Source organism: Cherax quadricarinatus, unplaced genomic scaffold (assembly GCF_038502225.1).
Source record: "Cherax quadricarinatus isolate ZL_2023a unplaced genomic scaffold, ASM3850222v1 Contig579, whole genome shotgun sequence".
NCBI classification, from domain to species: Eukaryota; Metazoa; Arthropoda; class Malacostraca; order Decapoda; family Parastacidae; genus Cherax; species Cherax quadricarinatus.
In genome coordinates this window covers 73,349-96,568 of record NW_027195605.1, presented here as the reverse complement: position 1 = coordinate 96,568, position 23,220 = coordinate 73,349, and the positions used below count along the sequence as shown (strand labels likewise).

Here is a 23,220-nt window from a genome sequence, read left to right as displayed (position 1 = left end):
GGGATGAAGTCATCTTCACTTTTTCACCCTATACAAGAAGCATCCGTCTCTCAACGAGTTATCCTGATGTCGTGTCTGCACGTTTCAGCATCCAGACACAGGTACAAGCAGGATCCAGCCAAAATTTGCCGAATTTCTTCGAGAATTGTAAGTGGCGTCCCAGTGACCCCACACTACAGCGTCCCACGTTATTTCTCAAGTCACGTGTTCAGCATCACTTGTATGTTGCCATTGTTGTTCAGCTCAGAACAGCTGTTTCAGCAAGCCAGAGGTGAGTTTTGTGGTGATTTCTGCATCCAATGTGTTTCCCTGTGTTTGTGGGTGGGAGGAGGAGGAAGTGGCTAGATGCTCCCTCGCCATACACTCACCCACGCTCCTCGCCACCACACTACCATACACTCACCACTACTCACTCCCTCTGCTGTGTTTTTTGCTGTTTTTTGTGTGAAATGGTTGCCAGTGCTGTGTATCCGAGTGCCTGAGGCCACTTGAAGCTATGTGGATCAGCATGTCACGTGGATCGGCATGCCACGTAGATCAGCAAGCCACGTGGATCAGCAAGCCATGTGGATCAGCAAGCCATGTAGATCAGCAAGTCACGTGGATCAGTAAGCCACGTTGATCAGTAAGCCATGTGGATCAGCATACCACATAGATCACGACACCACATGGATCCCGACGCCATGTGGGGTGTGGGCGATGTCACGTGGATCTACAAGCCACGTAGGTTACCAAGCCAGATATCCCAGGCCACATGCTGTGGTCTGCTGCCCCCATCACATTGACATCACCGACGATGCTGCCCGACTTCATGATGTCATGATGTCTGCCTGACATCACCTTGAGATGTCTGCTGACATCACAGTGCTGCTGACATCACCTCACAACATCAAGCCTGACATCACACATGTCACATCGAGTGTTTCTAGTAATTATTTCAGTATTGTCGAGAAGATTGAGAGAAGATATATGTCGTGTGTTAATTAATTCCTCTCAGTCAGTGTTCTCACATGTTAGTGTATGGCTTAGTGTCAGTTTTGTGCACAGAAAAACATCATTTGCTAGTTTAAGCCATGTTGTACTTCATGTACCGCTGGTGTCTGTAAAGTTTTCCGTGTGTCCAGTGAGGTCTTCGGTCAGGCCTTTGTGTAGAACCACTGTGTTAAGTCACCCATGTGACCAGTGGGCTTGGCAGCTGATATCAGTCAGCTCTGAGCCCGAGCCCCCTTGTACAGAAAGCTCTTATGTTTGACACTTGTGATGTTCTGCAGAATCGTACCTGCTACGATTCCCATAGAGATTTGCTTCACTTCACCTCCAGACCTTCAGAATGCAGTTATATGTAGAGAAACAAGTCTGGGGATGCTTAGACTAACCTCTGCTATAACTCCAACTGCCGAGAGAATGACACTCCTCAAGCCGCAGTTAGCCCTGTTGGCAGGCGCTGTGTCAGCCTCGTGTCACAAGCTTCAGTGAGCAGCCTGCACAAAGAAGATGTCACTTTGACTGCTAGCTCACTTACTGCAGTCTGGTGTATGATGATTTACGACTCCCAGATGTTTCGCCCAGTCGTTTCTGCCATGACTTGCTCCACAACTTGCTCCATGCTCGCCGGCAGTGACAGCCCAGCGACAGTACCAGTCGAGAAATGTCCTCCTGAATCGCTTGCCAGAAGTCCTGCCCAGTTGCCGAGTTTTGTCGACGCCTCAGTCGAGGGCACCAGCATGTCATGCCCCAGGTTGAGTGAAAACTTGCAGCGACTCCTACGATGACTGCTTCACCATTCCAGAGGAGACCATACCCTGTTATGTCACAGCTCAGCGATGTCTCCTGTGTTGCAGTATCTGTCCAGACGCAGGAAGGCGTGCAGTGATGCCCTTCGACGCTCACTGCCTATGACCATGATGTTTAGCACACCCCACATGTTTTTTTTTCTTCCCTCCCTGTAGGAAGTTTTTTTTTCCATATCCATATGTATATATATGTTTTTTATTTTGTGTTCTGTGCCCTGTTCCTACGAGAGAGAGACCGAGTTTCTTTTACCATCAGTATTGTCGAGGTAGGTGGCCGAGCGAGTGTAGACAGCCTGTACTATCTGCACAGACAGCCTTGCTCTCTGCACAGACAGCCTTGCTGTCTGCCAGCCTAGTTCATATTTCGTGCCACTCAGGTGCTGCCCTCTGGGCCTGTCCAGGTCTGTGGGAAGCTGGTCCCACACACTCTCACTCACACAGCGGCCTAGCAGGAAGACACAAGGCCTACTAGTAGCTCTCTCTCGTGGGATGGCCCTCCCGGGCCATGGGCACAACACACAAGCCTCTGTACCCACCACTACTTTGCAAATAAGCAAAGAAGCCTCCGAAGACATCTATCATTCTCGCACCCACTTTCATCTTACGAAATAATCGCGTTATATACCTCCTATCCCTCGTCCCCCTACCTATTATCCCTCGTCCCCCCTACCTCCTATCCCTCGTCCCCCCTACATCCTCTCCCGTCTCCCCTACCTTGTCTGTTATTCACTCTATCTGCCTTCTCTTAACCATACTCTCTCTCTCCTCTCCCTACCTTTTCTCTCCTCTCCTTACTTTTTTTTTTACTCAGGGTTTGACAAGGTTATGTTAAGGATCCCTAGCTTTATTGACAAGCTATTTACAGGTTAAGGATTCCTAACTATACCACGGGCGGGATTGAACCCGTGGTCAGAGAGTCTCAAAACTCCAGACCGTCGCGTTAGACACTGGACCAGCTAGCCACAATAAGATTCGTCCAACTAGGTATATTTCTACACCATAGGAAGGTTAGCATAGGCACCACTGTGACCACAAATGAAAGTTTTTACAGACGAATCTCGTGAGTCATGTTGACGGCAGTGAGGGGACTTGAGCTAGAGTTCGTCACGGCCACGCTAGCTGGAGATTCGTCTGTAAAAACTTGCATTTGTGGTCACAGTGGTGCCTATGCTAACCTTCCTATGGTGTAGAAATATACCTAGTTGGACGAATCTTGTTGTGGCTAGCTGGTCCAGTGGCTAACACGACGGTCTGGAGTTTTGAGACTCTCTGACCGCGGGTTCAATCCCGCCCGTGGTATGGTTTGTTTGTAATCGTGTCACTACGATTTCGTGAGTCATGTTGACGGCAGTGAGGGGACTTGAGCTAGAGTTCGTCACGGCCACGCTAGCTGGAGATTCGCCTGTAAAAACTTGCATTTGTGGTCACAGTGGTGCCTATGCTAACCTTCCTATGGTGTAGAAATATACCTAGCTGGACGAATCTTATTGTGGCTAGCTGGTCCAGTGGCTAACGCGACGGTCTGGAGTTTTGAGACTCTCTGACCGCGGGTTCAATCCCACCCGTGGTATGGTTTGTTTGCAATCGTGTCATTACGATTTCGTGAGTCATAAGGATTCCTAACTTTATTGACAAGCTATGAGCTGTTATCTACATCAGCTCATTTGAAAGCATTTTTATTGTCATGGGACATACAAGTAGGGAACAGGATGAAGTTGGAGTCACTTCTCTCTACTCTCTCTACCTTCTCCCTCCTCTCCCTATCTTTTCTCTCTTCTCTCTACCTTCTCTCTCTCTCTTCTTCATACCTTCTCTTTCTTCTCTCTACCTTCTCTCTTCTCTCCCTACACTCTATCTCTTCACCCTACCTTCTCTCTCTCTCTTCTCCCTACCTTCTCTCTCCTCTCCCTCCCATCCTTTTCGAGCTGTCATAGTCCTGGCCAACTTGGGTCAGTTTACATGTAGTGGTTGTTGCTGAGAACAAGTGAAAATTATATTTCATGATGGTTCAGGCTGATGGTCGCTGCTAGCCTCAAATTGTTTTTTAAGACTCCTGCTGTCACCCACCCAGGCAGGGTGACCCGAGAAGAAATACTTTTACCATTGCTCATTCCGCCACTATCTTGCCAGCGGCGCGCCAGTACTGTAGTTCAGATGCCCCTATTAATGCCTTGTCCCCACCCGTCCTTCAGAGTACAAGCATTGTACTTCCCACCTCCAGGACTCAAATCCGGGCAACGGGTTTTCCTGAATACCTTCAAAAATGTTACCTTGCTCACACTCCAGCAACAAAACTCATGAAAAGCACTTTCCTTCGCTCACTGCTATCTAACAGACTCACACACGGCTGCTAGATATCCCCACTACTTCCTTCATCGTCCCATCTGCCTTATGTCCCCTTACCTCCTATCTCGTCTCCCCTTCCCCTTCTCGTGTCACCTATCTCCTCTTTTGTCTACCAATTTTCTTCCCCCTCTGCCTCCAGTGTTCCCATATCTTTTATCTCATTAACTTTACCTCCTCACTCGTTTCCTATCTCCTGTAGTTTTATGAAAGAGGTTATGGGTGCAGCTTAACACCTCTCCAGACCTCATACATGCGTGTGTAGTCTAAACAAATCATACCTGCCTCTAATCCCTCTGTCTGACCTTCTGCAGGCGTAGAAGGAATCTAAAGCTATGTGGTAGAGTGAGCCTCGAAGAAAGGAATAGAATGCACGCAGACGAAGAAAGCTTGGTGACTTCGTCATTTACGTATTAGTAAACTATCAGAGGCAGAACCTTCACATGGGAGGAAGTGCTTCCTGTAGCCTGACAGGGAGAGAGGAAGGGTGGGGGCAGTTTGAGGCAGGAAGGAAATGAGGTGGGAATAAAGGAGGAGGAAGAGGGACGTAAGTTTGTGCCTTCATCTTTTCTATAGTATGATTTATATTACTTCGTTGTCGCTTTCTCCCTCAGCGTGGTCATTAACAATTTTTCTGCTTAGAGACAGCCGGAGGGTCGAACCTCCAAACTCCATGGGCAGAATGATCCACACAGGTGCGACACTTGGAGGCATAAAACATCTACAGCAACATCATTATGTTCAGCTCTCACCAGTTGTAGCTTCCCATAAGAAGTTCACTTCATAGACTGTGTATATCAAAATTCTCAGTAACATACTGTATAGCATATGATGTATTGTGTGTAGTCACTGTAGTTATGATGACAGTATTGTGTGTAGTCACTGTAGTTATGATGACAGTATTGTGTGTAGTCACTGTAGTTATGATGACAGTATTGTGTGTAGTCACTGTAGTTATGATGACAGTATTGTGTGTAGTCACTGTAGTTATGATGACAGTATTGTGTGTAGTCACTGTAGTTATGATGACAGTATTGTGTGTAGTCACCGTAGTTATGATGACAGTATTGTGTGTGGTCACTGTAGTTATGATGACAGTATTGTGTGTAGTCACTGTAGTTATGATGACAGTATTGTGTGTAGTCACTGTAGTTATGATGACAGTATTGTGTGTAGTCACTGTAGTTATGATGACAGTATTGTGTGTAGTCACTGTAGTTATGATGACAGTATTGTGTGTAGTCACTGTAGTTATGATGACAGTATTGTGTGTAGTCACTGTAGCGATGATAACAGAAATGTGTGTAGTCAGTGTAGTTATGATGACTACCGTGGGTGTGTGTGGTCACTGTGGTTATGATGACACTACTGTGTGTGGTCACTGGTTATGATGATAGTAGTGATTGAGGTCACCATAGTTATGAAGTATTGTGTGATAGGTCACTGAAGTTACAATAATAATAATAATAATAATAATAATAATAATAATAATAATAATAATAATAATAATAATAATAATAATAATATATTTATTTAGTACAAGTACATGTACAAGGTATACAGGCCTAGCTGACATCAATGACATAATACTATATAGAAAACCGCTTGCTATGCTGAGCATTTCGGGCAAATTATGACTGTGTCCCAGGATGCGACCCACATCAGTCGACTAACACCCAGGGTGAACAGGGACAGCAGATGTCTTATGGAAACACGTCCCTAATGTTTTCCAGACGTACCGTAGGAGATTCGAACTCCGGATCTCAGTGTGTGAGCTGAGTGCGCTAGCGCTCGAGCTTTGATGTACTGTGTATGAGGTCAATGTGATTATGACAAGAGTATTATGTAGGTTACAAAAGTTATGAAGTATTGTGAGTAGTTGAAGACTCACATGAGTCAAAGGGATGTTAGGAAGAATTTCTTCAGTCATAGAGTTGTCAGGAAGTGGAATAGTCTAGCAAGTGATGTAGTGGAGGCAGGAACCATACATAGTTCTAAGAGGATGTATGATAAAGCTCATGGAGCATGGGGAGAGAGGACCTCGTAGCGGTCAATGAAGAGGCGGGTCCAGAAGCTGAGTCTCGACCCCTGCAAATAGGAGAGTACACAAACATACTTACACACACACACACACACACACACACTGTGACCAGGGGGGTCCCACAAGGGTCAGTCATAGGACCAGTGCTGTTTCTGGTATTTGTGAACGATATGACGGAAGGAATACACTCCGAAGTGTCCCTGTTTGCAGATGACGTGAAGTTGATGAGATGAATTCATTCGATCGAAGACCAGGCAGAACTACAAAGGGATCAGGACAGGCTGCAGACCTGGTCCAGCAATTGGCTCCTGGAGTTCATCCCCACCAAGTGCAAAATCATGAAGATTGGGGAAGGGCAAAGAAGACCGCAGACAGAATACAGTCTAGGGGGCCAGAGACTACAAACCTCACTCAAGGAAAAAGATCTTGGGGTGAGTATAACACCAGGCACATCTCCTGTAGAGCACATCAACCAAATAACTGCTGCAGCATATGGGCGCCCAGCAAGCCTCGGAACAGCATTCCGACATCTTAATAAGGAATCGTTCAGGACCCTGTACACCATGTACGTTAGGCCCATATTGGAGTATGCGGCACCAGTCTGGAACCCACACCTAGCCAAGCACGTAAAGAAACTAGAGAAAGTGCAAAGGTTTGCAACAATACTAGCCCCAGAGCTAAGAAGTGTGTCCTACGAGGAGAGGTTAAGGGAAATCAACCTGACGACACTGGAGGACAGGAGAGATAGGGGGGACATGATAACGACATACAAAACACTGAGAGGAATTGACAAGGTAGACAAAGACAGGATGTTCCAGAGATGGGACACAGCAACACGGGGACACAGTTGGAAGTTGAAAACACAGATAAATCACAGGGATGCTAGGAAGTACTTCTTCAGCCACAGAGTGGTCAGGAAGTGGAATAGTTTGGGAAGCGATGTAGTGGAGGCAGGATCCATACATAGCTTTAAGCAGAGGTATGATAAAGTTCACGGTTCAGGAAGAGTGTAGTAGCGACCAGTGAAGAGGCGGGGCCAGGAGCTTGGAATCGACCCTTGCAACCTCAACTAGGTGAGTACAACTAGGTGAGTACTGACACACACACACACACACACACACACCCACACCCACACACACACACACACACACACACACACACACACACACACACACACACTTACACACACACACACACACTGACGACACTGGAGGACAGGAGGGTCAGGGGAGACATGATAGCGACATATAAAATACTGCGTGGAATAGACAAGGTGGACAAAGACAGGATGTTCCAGGGAGGGGACACAGAAACAAGAGGCCACAATTGGAAGTTGAAGACACAAATGAGTCAGAGAGATAGTAGGAAGTATTTCTTCAGTCATAGAGTTGTAAGGCAGTGGAATAGCCTAGAAAATGACGTAGTGGAGGCAGGAACCATACACAGTTTTAAGACGAGGTTTGATAAAGCTCATGGAGCGGGGAGAGAGAGGGCCCAGTAGCAACCGGTGAAGAGGCGGGGCCAGGAGCTAAGACTCGACCCCTGCAACCACAAATAGGTGAGTACAAATAGGTGAGTACAGACACACACACACACACACACACACACACACACACACACACACACACTATATATATATATATATATATATATATATATATATATATATATATATATATATATATATATATATATATATATATATATATATTTCTCCCTCCACCATTTAAGAGTGTGGCAGAGAACTTATTTCCACCACTGAAGCATGAGATAGAGCACTTGTTTATACAAAGACACACTACTCTCCACCCACAACCATCCACCACCCAATGATATCAACCACATATCACCATCCACCACCCTTTACCCTCCACCACCAACTACCATCAACCACCCACCCACTACTATCCACCACCCACTACCATCCACCACCCACTACCGTCCACCACCATCAACCAGCCGCAACTATCAATCATCGTCAACCATCAACCACCCACAACCATCATCCACTCACTACCAATCAACACCCACTACCATCAATCACCCACCATTATTAACCACTTACTAACATTCACCACCCTAATTCATCCACCACCCGCTACCACCCACCACCTGCAACTGTATACCAACCACCACCCACTAATACCCACACTCAGTACTATCCACCGCTAACTACTATCCACCACTCATTACTATCCACCACTTACTACTATCCACCACTCACTACTATTCCCCACCCCCTACTATTCATCACCCCCTACTATCCACCACCCACTGCTTGCAATCATCCACTACTATCACACTCCCACTACTATCCACCACACCCACCGCCCTCTACTATCCACTATCCACTATTATCCACCACACACTAATATCCACCACTCATTACAGTCCACCACACACTACTAATCACCACTAACTACTATCCACCACACACTACAATCAACCACTCTCTACTATCCAACACCCACTACATTTCCCACCCACTATTATCCCCCACCCCCTACTATCCACCATCCACTACTATCTAACACACACTAGTATCCACCACATACTACTATCCACCGCCCACTACTATCCACCACACACTACTATCCACCACACACTACTGTTCAACACTAACTACTATCCTCCACCCACTACGATCCTCCAACAATTACTATCCCCCACCCACTACTATTCCTCATCCTCAACTATCCACCATCCACTACTATCCACCACACACTACTATCCCTCATCCACTATTATCCAACGCCCACGACTGTCCACCACCCACTATTATCCACAACACATTACTATTCACCACCTTCTACTATTCAGCACTCACTACTATTCTTCACACACTACTATCCACCACACACTATCTACCACACACTGCTATCCACCACACACTACTATGGTGGCCTGGTGGTTAACGCTCTCGCTTCACACGGCGAGGGCCTGGGTTCGATTCCCAGCCAGAGTAGAAACATTGGACGTGTTTCTTTCCACCTGTTGTCTATGTTCCCCATCAGTAAAATGGGTACCTGGGTGTTAGTCGACTGGTGTGGGTCGCATCCTGGGACACTGACCTAAGGAGGCCTGGTCACAGACCGGGACGCGGGGGCGTTGACCCCCGGAACTCTCTCCAGGTAATCTCCAGGTAATCACACACTACTATCTACCACACATTATCCACCACACACTATCCACCACACACTATCCACCACACACTACTATCCACCAGACCTTACTATCCACCACCCACTACTATCCACAACACACTACTATCCACCACCCACTACTATCCACAACACTCTACTATCCACCATACATTACTATCCAACACACACTGCTATCCACCACACACTATTAACCACAAACTATATACCACACACTATCCACCAGACATTACTATCCACCACACACTATCAACCACATACTACCCACCACACACTGCTATCCACCACACACTGCTATCCACCGCACATTACTATCCACCACGCAGTTTCCACCACACACTATCCACCACCCACTACTATCCTCCACACACTACTATCCACAACAAACTATCCACCACACACTACTATCCGCGTCACACTATCCGCCTCACAATGTCCACCACACACTATTCGCCACACACTATCCGCCACACACTATCCACCACACACTACTATCCACCAGACATTACTATCCACCACCCACTACTATCCACCACACACTGCTATCCACCACACACTATTCACCACACACTATCCACGACACACTATCCACCACACACTACTATCCACGACACACTATCAACCACATACTATCCACCACACACTACTATCCAACACACACTGCTATCCACCACATACTATTCACCAAAAACTATCCACCACACACTATCCACCACACATTACTATCCACCACCCACTACCATCCACCACACACTATCAACCACATACTATCCACCACACACTACTATCCACCACACACTGCTGTCCACCACACACTACTGCCCACCACACACTGCTATCCACCACACACTATCCACCACCCACTACTATCCGCCGCCCATTACTATCCACCACACACTATCAACCACACATTATCCACCACACACTATCCACCACACACTATCCACCACCCACTACTATCCACCACACACTTCTATCCACAACAAACTATCCACCACATACTATCCACCACACACTACTATCCTCGTCACACTATTCGCCTCACTCTGTCCACCACACACTACTATCCACTAGACAATACTATCCCCCACCCACTACTATCAACCACACACTACTATCCACCACACACTACTATCCACCACCCTCTACTATCCACCACACACTGCTATCCACCACACAGTGCTATCCACAACACACTATTCACCACACACTATCCACCACACACTATCCACCACACACTACTATCCACCACACACTATCATCCATATACTATCCACCACACACTGCTATCCACTACACACTATTCACCACTCACTATCCACCACACACTATCCACCAGACATTGCTATCCACCTCCCACTACTATCTACCACACACTGCTGTCCACCACACACTATCCACCACACACTATCCACCACCAACTACTATCCACCACACACTACTATCCACCACACACTATCCACCACACATTATCCACCACACACTATCCACCGCACACTATCCACCTCCCACTACTATCTACCACACACTACTATCCACCTCAAACTATCCACCACATACTATCCACCACATACTACTATCCGCCTAACACTGTCCACCACACACTATACGCCACGCACTATCCACCACACACTATCCACCACTCACTATCCACCTCATACTGTCCACCACACACTATCTACCTCACACTATCCACCACACACCATCCACCACACACTGTCCACCACACACTATCCACCACTCACTATCCACAACACACTATCCACCTCACACTGTCCACCACACACTATCCGCCACACACTATCCACCACTCACTATCCAAAAGACACTATTCACCTCACACTATCCATCACACACTATCCACTACACACTACTGTCCCCCTACACTACTATCCATCACGCACTATCCACCTTACACTATACACCACACACTATCCACCACACACTACTATCCACCACACACTGCTATCCACCACACACTATTCACCACACACTATCCACCACACACTATCCACCACACACTACTATCCACCACACACTATCAACCACATACTATCCACCACATACTACTATTCAACACACACTGCTATCCACCACACACTATTCACCACAAACTATCCACCACATACTATCCCTCAGACATTTCTATCCACCACCCACTACTATCCACCACACACTATCAACCACATGCTATCCACCACACACTAGTATCCACCACACACTGCTATCCACTACACACTACCCACCACCCACTACTATCCGCCGCACATTACTATCCACCACACACTATCCACCACACATTATCCACCACACACTATCCACCACACACTATCCACCACCCACTACTATCCTCCACACACTACTATCCACAACAAACTATCCAGAACATACTATCCACCACACACTATTATCCGCGTCACACTATCCACCTCACACTGTCCTCCACACACTATTCGCCACACACTATCCACCACACACTATCCACCACACACTATCCACCACACACTATCCACCACACACTATCCACCACACACTACTATCCACCAGACATTACTATCCACCACCCACTACTATCCACCACACTCTGTTATCCACCACACACTATTCACCACACACTATACATCACACACTAGTATCCACCAGACACTATCAACCACATACTATCCACCACACACTACTATCCAACACACACTGCTATCCACCACACACTATTCACCACAAAATATCCACCAGACATTTCTATCCACCACCAACTACTATCCACCACATACTATCAACCACATACTATCCACCACACACTGCTATCCACCACACACTACTATCCACCACACACTCCTATCCATCACACACTATCCACCACACACTATCCACCACTCACTATCCACCTCATACTGTCCACCACACACTATCTACCTCACACTATCCACCACACACCACCCACCACACACTGTCCACCACACACTATCCACAACTCACTATCCACAACACACTATCCACCTCACACTGTCCACCACACACTATCCGCCACACACTATCCACCACTCACTATCCAAAAGACACTATTCACCTCACACTATCCATCACACACTATCCACTACACACTACTGTCCCCCTACACTACTATCCATCACGCACTATCCACCTTACACTATCCACCACACACTATCCACCACACACTACTATCCACCACACACTGCTATCCACCACACACTATTCACCACACACTATCCACCACACACTATCCACCACACACTACTATCCACCACACACTATCAACCACATACTATCCACCACATACTACTATTCAACACACACTGCTATCCACCGCACACTATTCACCACAAACTATCCACCACATACTATCCATCAGACATTTCTATCCACCAACCACTACTATCCACCACACACTATCAACCACATGCTATCCACCACACACTAGTATCCACCACACACTGCTATCCACCACACACTACCCACCACCCACTACTATCCGCCGCACATTACTATCCACCACACACTATCCACCACACATTATCCACCACACACTATCCACCACACACTATGCACCACCCACTACTATCCTCCACACACTACTATCCACAACAAACTATCCAGAACATACTATACACCACACACTATTATCCGCGTCACACTATCCGCCTCACACTGTCCTCCACACACTATTCGCCACACACTATCCACCACACACTATCCACCACACACTACTATCCACCAGACATTACTATCCACCACCCACTACTATCCACCACACTCTGCTATCCACCACACACTATTCACCACACACTATACATCACACACTAGTATCCACCAGACACTATCAACCACATACTATCCACCACACACTACTATCCAACACACACTGCTATCCACCACACACTATTCACCACAAAATATCCACCAGACATTACTATCCACCACCCACTACTATCCACCACACACTATCAACCACATACTATCCACCACACACTGCTATCCACCACACACTACTATCCACCACACACTCCTATCCATCACACACTATCCACCACACACTATCCACCACCCACTACTATCCGCCGCACATTACTGTCCACCACACACTATCCACCACACATTATCCACCACACAGTATCCACCACACACTATCCACCACCCACTACTATCCATCACACACTACTATTGACAACAAACTATCCACCACATACTATCCACCACACACTACTATCCGCGTCACACTATCCGCCTCACACTGTCCACCACACACTATCCACCACACACTACTATCCACTAGACATTACTATCCCCCACTCACTACTATCCACCAAACACTACTATCCACCAGACATTACTATCCACCACTCACTACTATCCACCACACACTGCTATCCACAACACACTATTCACCACACACTATCCACCACACACTACCCACCACACACTACTATCCACCACACACTATCATCCATATACTATCCACCACACACTGCTATCCACTGCACACTATTCACCACTCACTATCCACCACACACTATCCACCAGACATTGCTATCCACCATCCACTACTATCTACCACACACTGCTGTCCACCACACACTATCCACCACACACTATCCACCACCCACTACTATCCACCACACACTATCCACCACACATTATCCACCACACACTATCCACCACACACTATCCACCGCCCACTACTATCCACCGCACACTACTATCCACCACAAACTATCCACCACATACTATCCACCACACACTACTATCCGCCTAACACTGTCCACCACACACTATACGCCACACACTATCCACCACACACTATCCACCACTCGCTATCCACCTCACACTGTCCACCACACACTATCTACCTCACACTATCCACCACACACCATCCACCACACACTATCCACCACACACTATCCACCACTCACTATCCAAAAGACACTATCCACCTCACACTGTCCACCACACACTATCCGCCACACACTATCCACCACTCACTATCCAAAAGACACTATTCACCTCACACTATCCATCACACACTATCCGCTACACACTACTGTCCCCCACACTACTATCCACCACGCACTATCCACCTCACACTATCCACCACACACTATCCACCACACACTACTATCCACCACACACTACTATCCACCACACACTATCCACCACACATTATCCACCACACACTATCCACCACACACTATCCACCGCCCACTACTATCCAACACGCACTACTGTCTACCACATACTATCCACCACACACTACTATCAGCCTAACACTGTCCACCACACACTATACGCCACACACTATCCACCACACACTATCCACCACTCGCTATCCACCTCACACTGTCCACCACACACTATCTACCTCACACTATCCACCACACACCATCCACCACACACTATCCACCACACACTATCCACCACTCACTATCCACAACACACTATCCACTTCACATTGTCCACCACACACTATCCGCCACACTCTATCCACCACGCACTATCCAAAAGACACTATTCACCTCACACTATCCATCACACACTATCCGCTACACACTACTGTCCCCCCACACTACTATCCACCACGCACTATCCACCTCACACTATCCACCACACACTATCCACCACACACTACTATCCACCACACACTACTATCCACCACACACTATCCACCACACATTATCCACCACACACTATCCACCACACACTATCCACCGCCCACTACTATCCAACACGCACTACTGTCTACCACATACTATCCACCACACACTACTATCAGCCTAACACTGTCCACCACACACTATCCAGCACTCACTACTATCCACTACACACTGCTATCCACCACACACTATCCACCACACATTATCCACCACAAACTATCCACCACATGCTATCCACCACACACTACTATCCGCCTAACACTGTCCACCACACACTATACGCCACACACTATTCACCACACACTATCCACCACTCACTATCCACCTCACACTGTCCACCACACACTATCCACAACACACTATCCACCTCACACTGTCCACCACACACTATCCGCCACACACTATCCACCACTCACTATCCAAAAGACACTATTCACCTCTCACTATCCATCACACACTATCCATTACACACTACTGTCCCCCCACGCTACTATCCACCACGCACTATCCACCTCACACTATCCACCACACACTATCCACCACACACTACTATCCACCACACACTATCCTCCACATATGCCAAAAACAAGGCAAATACCACATCTAGTATCGGGCCCTTACTCAGACAGGATGGGACTTACACAGATGACAACAAGGAAATGAGTGAAATATTGAAATCCCAGTACGACTCTGTGTTTAGTGAACCACTAATCGGTCTGAGGATCGACGACCCAAATGATTTCTTCACGAATGAGCCTCAAAACTCCATAAATGTATGCCAGATTTCCGACATTACCCTAACTCCGATAGATTTCGAAAAAGCCATTGACAATATGCCTATGCACTCAGCCCCGGGCCCAGACTCGTGGAACTCTGTTTTCATTAAGAACTGCAAGAAACCCCTCTCGCGTGCCCTAAGTACACTATGGAGGAGGAGCTTGGACATGGGTGAAATTCCACAGTCACTTAAAACAACGGATATAGCCCCACTCTATAAAGGTGGCAGCAAAGCATTAGCTAAGAACTATAGACCAATAGCTCTGACATCCCACATCATAAAAATCTTTGAAAGAGTGCTAAGAAGCAGGATTGCAAATCACCTGGATTCCCAAAATCTGCACAATCCAGGGCAACATGGGTTCAGGGCAGGTCGCTCCTGCCTCTCACAACTACTGGATCACTATGACATGGCCTTGGATGCACTGGGAGAAAATCAGAATGCAGATGTAATATACACAGACTTTGCAAAATCATTTGACAAATGCGATCATGGCTTAATAACCCATAAAATACGTGCTAAAGGAATAACTGGGAAAGTGGGGAGATGGATCTTCAACTTCCTAACAAATCGAACACAAAGAGTAGTGGTCAACAGAGTTAAATCGGAGGCTGCCATAGTGAAGAGCTCTGTTCCACAAGGCACAGTACTCGCCCCCATCTTATTCCTTATCCTCATATCAGACATAAACAGAGATATACACCACAGCACCGTATCATCCTTTGCGGAAGATACTAGGATCTGCATGAGGCTGTCATCTGCTGAGGACGCGGTTAACCTCCAAGAAGATATAAACAAAGTTTTCCAGTGGGCAACGGTAAACAATATGATGTTCAATGAGGACAAATTCCAACTACTCCGTTATGGAAAACTGGAGGAGATAATAACTAGAACAGAGTATACTACTGACTCCGGCCATACAATAGAGCGGAAAAATAATGTAAGGGACCTGGGAGTAGTAATGTCTGAGGATCTCACTTTCAAGGATCACAACAGTGCCACGATCGCACGTGCAAAGAAAATAATAGGATGGATAATGAGAACTTTCAAAACGAGAGATGCCAAGCCCATGATGATCCTTTTCAAATCACTTGTTCTCTCTAGGCTGGAATACTGCTGTACATTAACATCTCCATACAAAGCAGGTGAAATCGCAGATCTAGAGAGTGTACAGAGATCCTTTACTGCACGTATAAGTTCTGTCAAGCACCTTAACTACTGGGAACGCTTGGAAGCACTTGACTTGTACTCGTTGGAACGCAGGAGGGAGAGATATATCATAATCTACACTTGGAAAATCTTGGAAGGAATGGTCCCAAATCTGCACACAGAAATCACTCCCTACGAAAGTAAAAGACTGGGCAGGCGATGCAAAATGCCGCCAATAAAAAGTAGGGGCGCCATTGGTACACTAAGAGAAAACACCATAAGTGTCCGGGGCCCAAAACTGTTCAACAGCCTCCCATCAAGCATTAGGGGAATTGCCAATAAACCCCTGGCTGCCTTCAAGAGAGAGCTGGACAGATACCTAAAGTCAGTGCCGGATCAGCCGGGCTGTGGCTCGTACGTCGGACTGCGTGCGGCCAGCAGTAACAGCCTAGTTGATCAGGCCCTGATCCATCGGGAGGCCTGGTCAAGGACCGGGCCGCGGGGGCGTTGATCCCCGGAATAACCTCTAGGTAACCTCCAGGTAACACACTATAAACCACGCACTATCAATCACACACTATCCACCACACACTATAAACCACACACTATCAATCACGCACTAACCACCACACATCCACCACACACTATCAACCACACACTATCCACCACACACTATCCGTCTCACACTATCCACCTCACACTGTCCATCACACATTATCCACCACACACTTTCCACCACACACTGCTATCCACGAGACATTACTATCCACCACACTATCTATCACACACTATCCACCATATACTATCCACTACTCATTAAATCTATCACACACTATCCACCTCATACTATGCACCACAGACTATCCACCACACACTATCCATCTCACACTATCCCGCACGCACTATCCACCAAACATTATCCACCACACACTACTATCCACCTCACACTATGCACCACACACACTATCCACCACACACTATACACCACACACTATGCACCTCACACTGTCCACCACACACTATCCTCTACACAGTATCACCCACGCACTATCCACCACACACTCTCTATCACACATTATCCACCAAACTACTATCCACCACACACTATCTACCACGCACTACTACCCACCACACATTATCCACCACACACAATCCACCACACACTATCTGCCACACACTATCCATCACCCAACAGAAACCCCAGCAGAAGGACTCCAGCCACGACAACCCCAAAGCAACTGAACAATCTAAACCAAAACCCACACACTGTTCCCTCTGCCCCCAGCCCCCACATCTCAAACCCCACCCCTACAGGAGCCCCCTATGGGCACTCTTCCCTCAACTCCCATCACAAACCCCGCCCACACTGCAAACCCCCATAGGACCCTTCCAGGACTCCCGCTCCCCCATCCCCAATATTCTCCCAGGACCACCGTGACAGATAAGAAGCTGGAGGTTTGGTACACGAACGCAGATGGAATAACTAATAAATATGAGAAGTGGCATGAAAGAATCAGTGAGAAGTTCCCAGACATCAGAGTAGTCAAAGAAACGAAACTCACTGAGGCAATAACAGATGCAATCTTCCCACTGGGATATCAGATCCTGAGGAAAGATAGAAGGAGGAGAGGGGGAGGAGGGGTTGCACTGCTCATAAAAAAACCGATGGGGTTTTGAGGAAATGGAAGGCATGGGCGAGATTGGAGAAAGGGACTATATAGTAGGTACAATTCAGTCTTGGGAATATGAGGTAGTCATTGGAGTGTTGTATGAACCACCACAGAACTGCAGGAGGCCAGGAAAGGAATATGAAGAGAGCAACAGAGCAATAGTGGACACACTGATGGAGGTGGCAAGAAGAGCTCACTCCTGCAGAGCAAAGTTACTGGTTATGGGCGATTTCAACCACAGGGAGATCCACTGGGAAAACCTGGAGCCTCATGGGGGTCCCGAAACACAGAGAGCCAAGATGATGTGGTACTGGGAACCCTCATGCATCAACACATCAGGGACACTACCAGAGAGAGAGAGAGGAGGATGAACCAGCAATACTGGATCTTGTGTTCACCCTGAGCAGTTCAGAATTTGAGGACATCACATATGAGAGGCCCCTTGGAGCTAGTGATCACATGGTTCTGAGTTATGATTACATAGTAGAGTTACAAGTGAAGAGGGCAACATCAGTCGAATGGGAAAAGCCAAACAATAAAATGGAAGAATACACATGTATGGGGAACTTCCTGCAGGAGGCTCATTGGGACAGAGAATTGGTAGGAAAGTCAGTAAACGAAATGATGGAATATGTAACAACAAAATGCAAGGAGGCAGAGAAAAGGTTTGTTCCCAAGGGCAACAGAACTAATGGGAAGATGAAAGCGAGTCCTTGGTTTACCCGAAAGTGTAGGGAGGCAAAAACTAACTGCACTAGAGAATGAAAAAGGTGCAGAAGGCAAAGGACCAGGAAAATAAGGAGATTAGTCGAAGAGCCAGAAACGAGTATGCACAGATAAGGAGGGAGACGTAGCGACAGTACTAAAACGACATAGCATCGAAAGTCAAGTCTGACCCAAAACTGTTGTATAGCCACATTAGGAGAAAGAGAACAGTCAAAGACCAGGTAATCAGGCTGATGAAAGAAGGTGGGGAACTCACAAGAAACGATCAAGAGGTATGTGAGAAGCTCAACACGAGATTTAATTAAGGAAGTATTTACACTGGAGACAGGAAGGACTCTTGAGAGACAGGACAGAGGGGGACACCATCAAGGAATACACCAAGAAGTGTTGGATGACATATACACAACTGAGGAGGAGGTGAAGAAGCTGCTAAGTGACCTTGATACCTCAAAGGCAATGGGACCAGACAACATCTCCCAGTGAAACCTTAGAGAGGGAGCAGAAATGCTGTGTGTGCCACAAACCACAATCTTCAACACATCCCTTGAAACTGGGCAATTACCTGAGGTACGGAAGACGGCAAATGTAGTTCCCATTTTTTTTTTTAAAAAAGGAGACAGAAAAGAGGCACTAAGTTACAGACCAGTGTCACTGACGTGTATAGTATGCAAAGTTATGGAGAAGATTATCAGGAGGAGAGTAGTGGAGCACCTGGAACGGAACAAGAGTATAAACGACAACCAGCACAGATTCATGGAATCCTGTGTAACAATCCTTCTGGAGTTTTATGATAAAGCAACAGAAGTAAGACACGTGAGAGAGGGTTAGGTTGATTGCATTTTCTTGGACTGCAAGAAGGCTTTTGACACAGTTCCTCACAAGAGATTAGTGGAGAAACTAGAGGATCAGGCGCATATAACGAGAAGGGCACTGCAATGGATCAGAGAATACCTGACAGGGAGGCAACAACGAGTCATGGTACATGATGAGGTTTCACAGTGGGCACCTGTGACGGCTGGGCCCCCACTCTACTGGTGCTAGGACCAGTGCTATTTTTTCGTATTTGTGAATGACAAGATGGAAGGGATGGACTCAGACGTGTCCCTGTTTGCAGATGATGTGAAGTTAATAAGGAGAATTAAAGCAGATGAGGATCAGGCAGGACTTCAAAGAGACCTGGACAGGCTGAACACGTGGTCCAGCAACTGGCTTCTTGAATTTAACCCTCCCAAATGCAAAGTCATGAAGATCAGAAAAAGGCAAAGAAGACCGCAGACAGAGTATAGGCTAGGTGGCCAAAGACGGCAAACCTCGCTCAAGGAGAAAGATCTCGGGGTGAATATAACACCGAGCACGTCTCCGGAAGCACACATCAACCGGATAACTGCTGCAGCATATTGGCCCCTGGAAAACCTGATATTAGCGTTCCGATACCTAAGTAAGGAATCTTTCAAGACATTGTACACAATGTACGTCAGGCCCATACTGGAGTATGCAGCACCAATTTGGAACCCACACCGGGTCAAGGACGTCAAGAAATTAGAGAAAGTGCAGAGGTTTGCGACAAGGTTAGTTCCAGAGGTAAAGGGAATGTCCTACGATGAAAGGTTAAGGGAAATCGGCCTGACGACACTGGACGGCAAGAGGGTTAGGGGAGACATGATAACGACATACAAAATACTGCGTAGAATAGACAAGGTGGACAGAGACAGAAGGTTCCAGAGAGGGGACACAGAAACAAGTGCTCACTCTTAGAAGCTGAAGACTCAGACAAGTTACAGGGTTGTTAGAAAGTATTTCTTCAGTCATAGAGTTGTCAGGAAGTGGAACAATCTGGCGAGTGATGTAGTGGAGGCAGGAACCGTACATAGCTTTAAGACGAAGTATGATAAAGCTCATGGAGCAGAGGGACAGAGAGGATCTAGTAGCGTTCAGTGAAGAAGCGGGGCCAGGAGCTGAGTCTCGACCCCTGTAACCACAATTAGGTGAGTACACCACTATCCGCCACACACTATCCACCACACACTGTTCTCCTCACACTATCCACCACACACTATCCACCACACACTTCTATCCACCATACACACTACTATCCACCATACACTACTATCCACCATACACTATCCACCACACTATTATCCACCACACATTATTATCCGCCACAGAGTTTCTATCACACACTACTATCCACCACACACTATCCACCACACACTTTCATTCTCGCACTATTCACTACACATTATCCACCACACATTATCCACCACACACTATCCACCACACACTTTCCATCTCGCACTATTCACTACACATTATCCACCACACATTATCCACCACACACTATCCACCACGCACTGTCCATCAAACACTATCCCCCAAACGCTATCCACCATACAGTATCAATCACGCACAATCCACCACCCACACACTACTATCCACCACACACTATTATCCATCACACACTATTATCGACCACACAGTACTATCTACCACGCACTATTATCCACTACACACTATCCACCACACAGTACTATCCACCACACAGTACTATCCACCACACACTATTATCCACTACACACTATCCACCACACTACTATCCACCACACACTATCCAACATTCATTACTATCCACCACGCACTATCCACCACACACTACTATCCACCACACAATACTATCCACCATACACTACTATCCACCATTCACTACTATCCACCATACACTATCCACTACACTATCCTCCACACACTATCCACCACACACTATCCTCCACACACTATCCACCAAACACTATCCACCAAACCCTATCCACCAAAATATCCACCACACACTTTCCACCACACATTACTATCCACCACACACTATCCACCACACACACTATCCACCACACACTATCCAACACACACTATCTACCAAGCACTATCCACCGCACACTATCCACCACACACTATCCACCACACACACTATCCACCACACACTATCAATCACACACTATCCACCACACACTACTATCCACCACACACTACTGTGCACCATTCACTACTATCCACCACACACTATCCACCACACACTATCAGTCACACACTATCCACCACACACTACTATCCACCACACACTATCCATCACATACTATTATCCACCATTTACTACTATCCACCATGCACTATCCACCACACACTATCCACCACTCACTATCAGTCACACACTATCCAGCACACACTGCAATCCAGCACACACTACTATCCACCACACACTACTACCCACCACACACTGCTATCCACCAAACACTATCCACCACAATATCCACTACACACTCTCAACCACACATTACTATCCACCACACACTACTATCCACCTCACTCTATCCAATACACACTATCCACCACATACTATCCGCCACACACTATCCACCACACACTATCTACCAGGCACTATCCACCACACACTATCCACCACACACTATCCACCACACACTATCCACCACACACTACTATCCACCACACACTACTATCCACCACACACTACTATCCACCACACACTACTATCCACCACACACTACTATCCACCACACACTATTCACCACACACTAATATCCACCACAAGCTACTGTCCACCATACGCTACTATCCACCACACGCTATGCACCACACACTATCCACCGTACTATCATCCACACACTATTCTCCACACACACTCTCCACCACACACCACACATTATCATCCACACACTGTCCACCATTCACTACTATCCACCATACACTATCCACTACACTATCCTCCACACACTATCCACCACACACTATCCTCCACACACTATCCACCAAACACTATCCACCAAACCCTATCCACCAAAATATCCACCACACACTTTCCACCACACATTACTATCCACCACACA

The 23,220-nt window shown here is 46.9% G+C and overlaps 1 protein-coding gene across 1 annotated transcript in view; it reads right to left on the bottom strand.

The window, feature by feature from the left end:
- The window catches only part of LOC128689026 (neuropilin-2-like), a gene marked incomplete at its 3' end in the record, with an annotated part of 77,503 nt that overhangs the window by 41,573 nt on the left and 12,710 nt on the right, over positions 1 to 23,220 (bottom strand). The gene's annotated exons all lie outside the window — the stretch shown is intronic.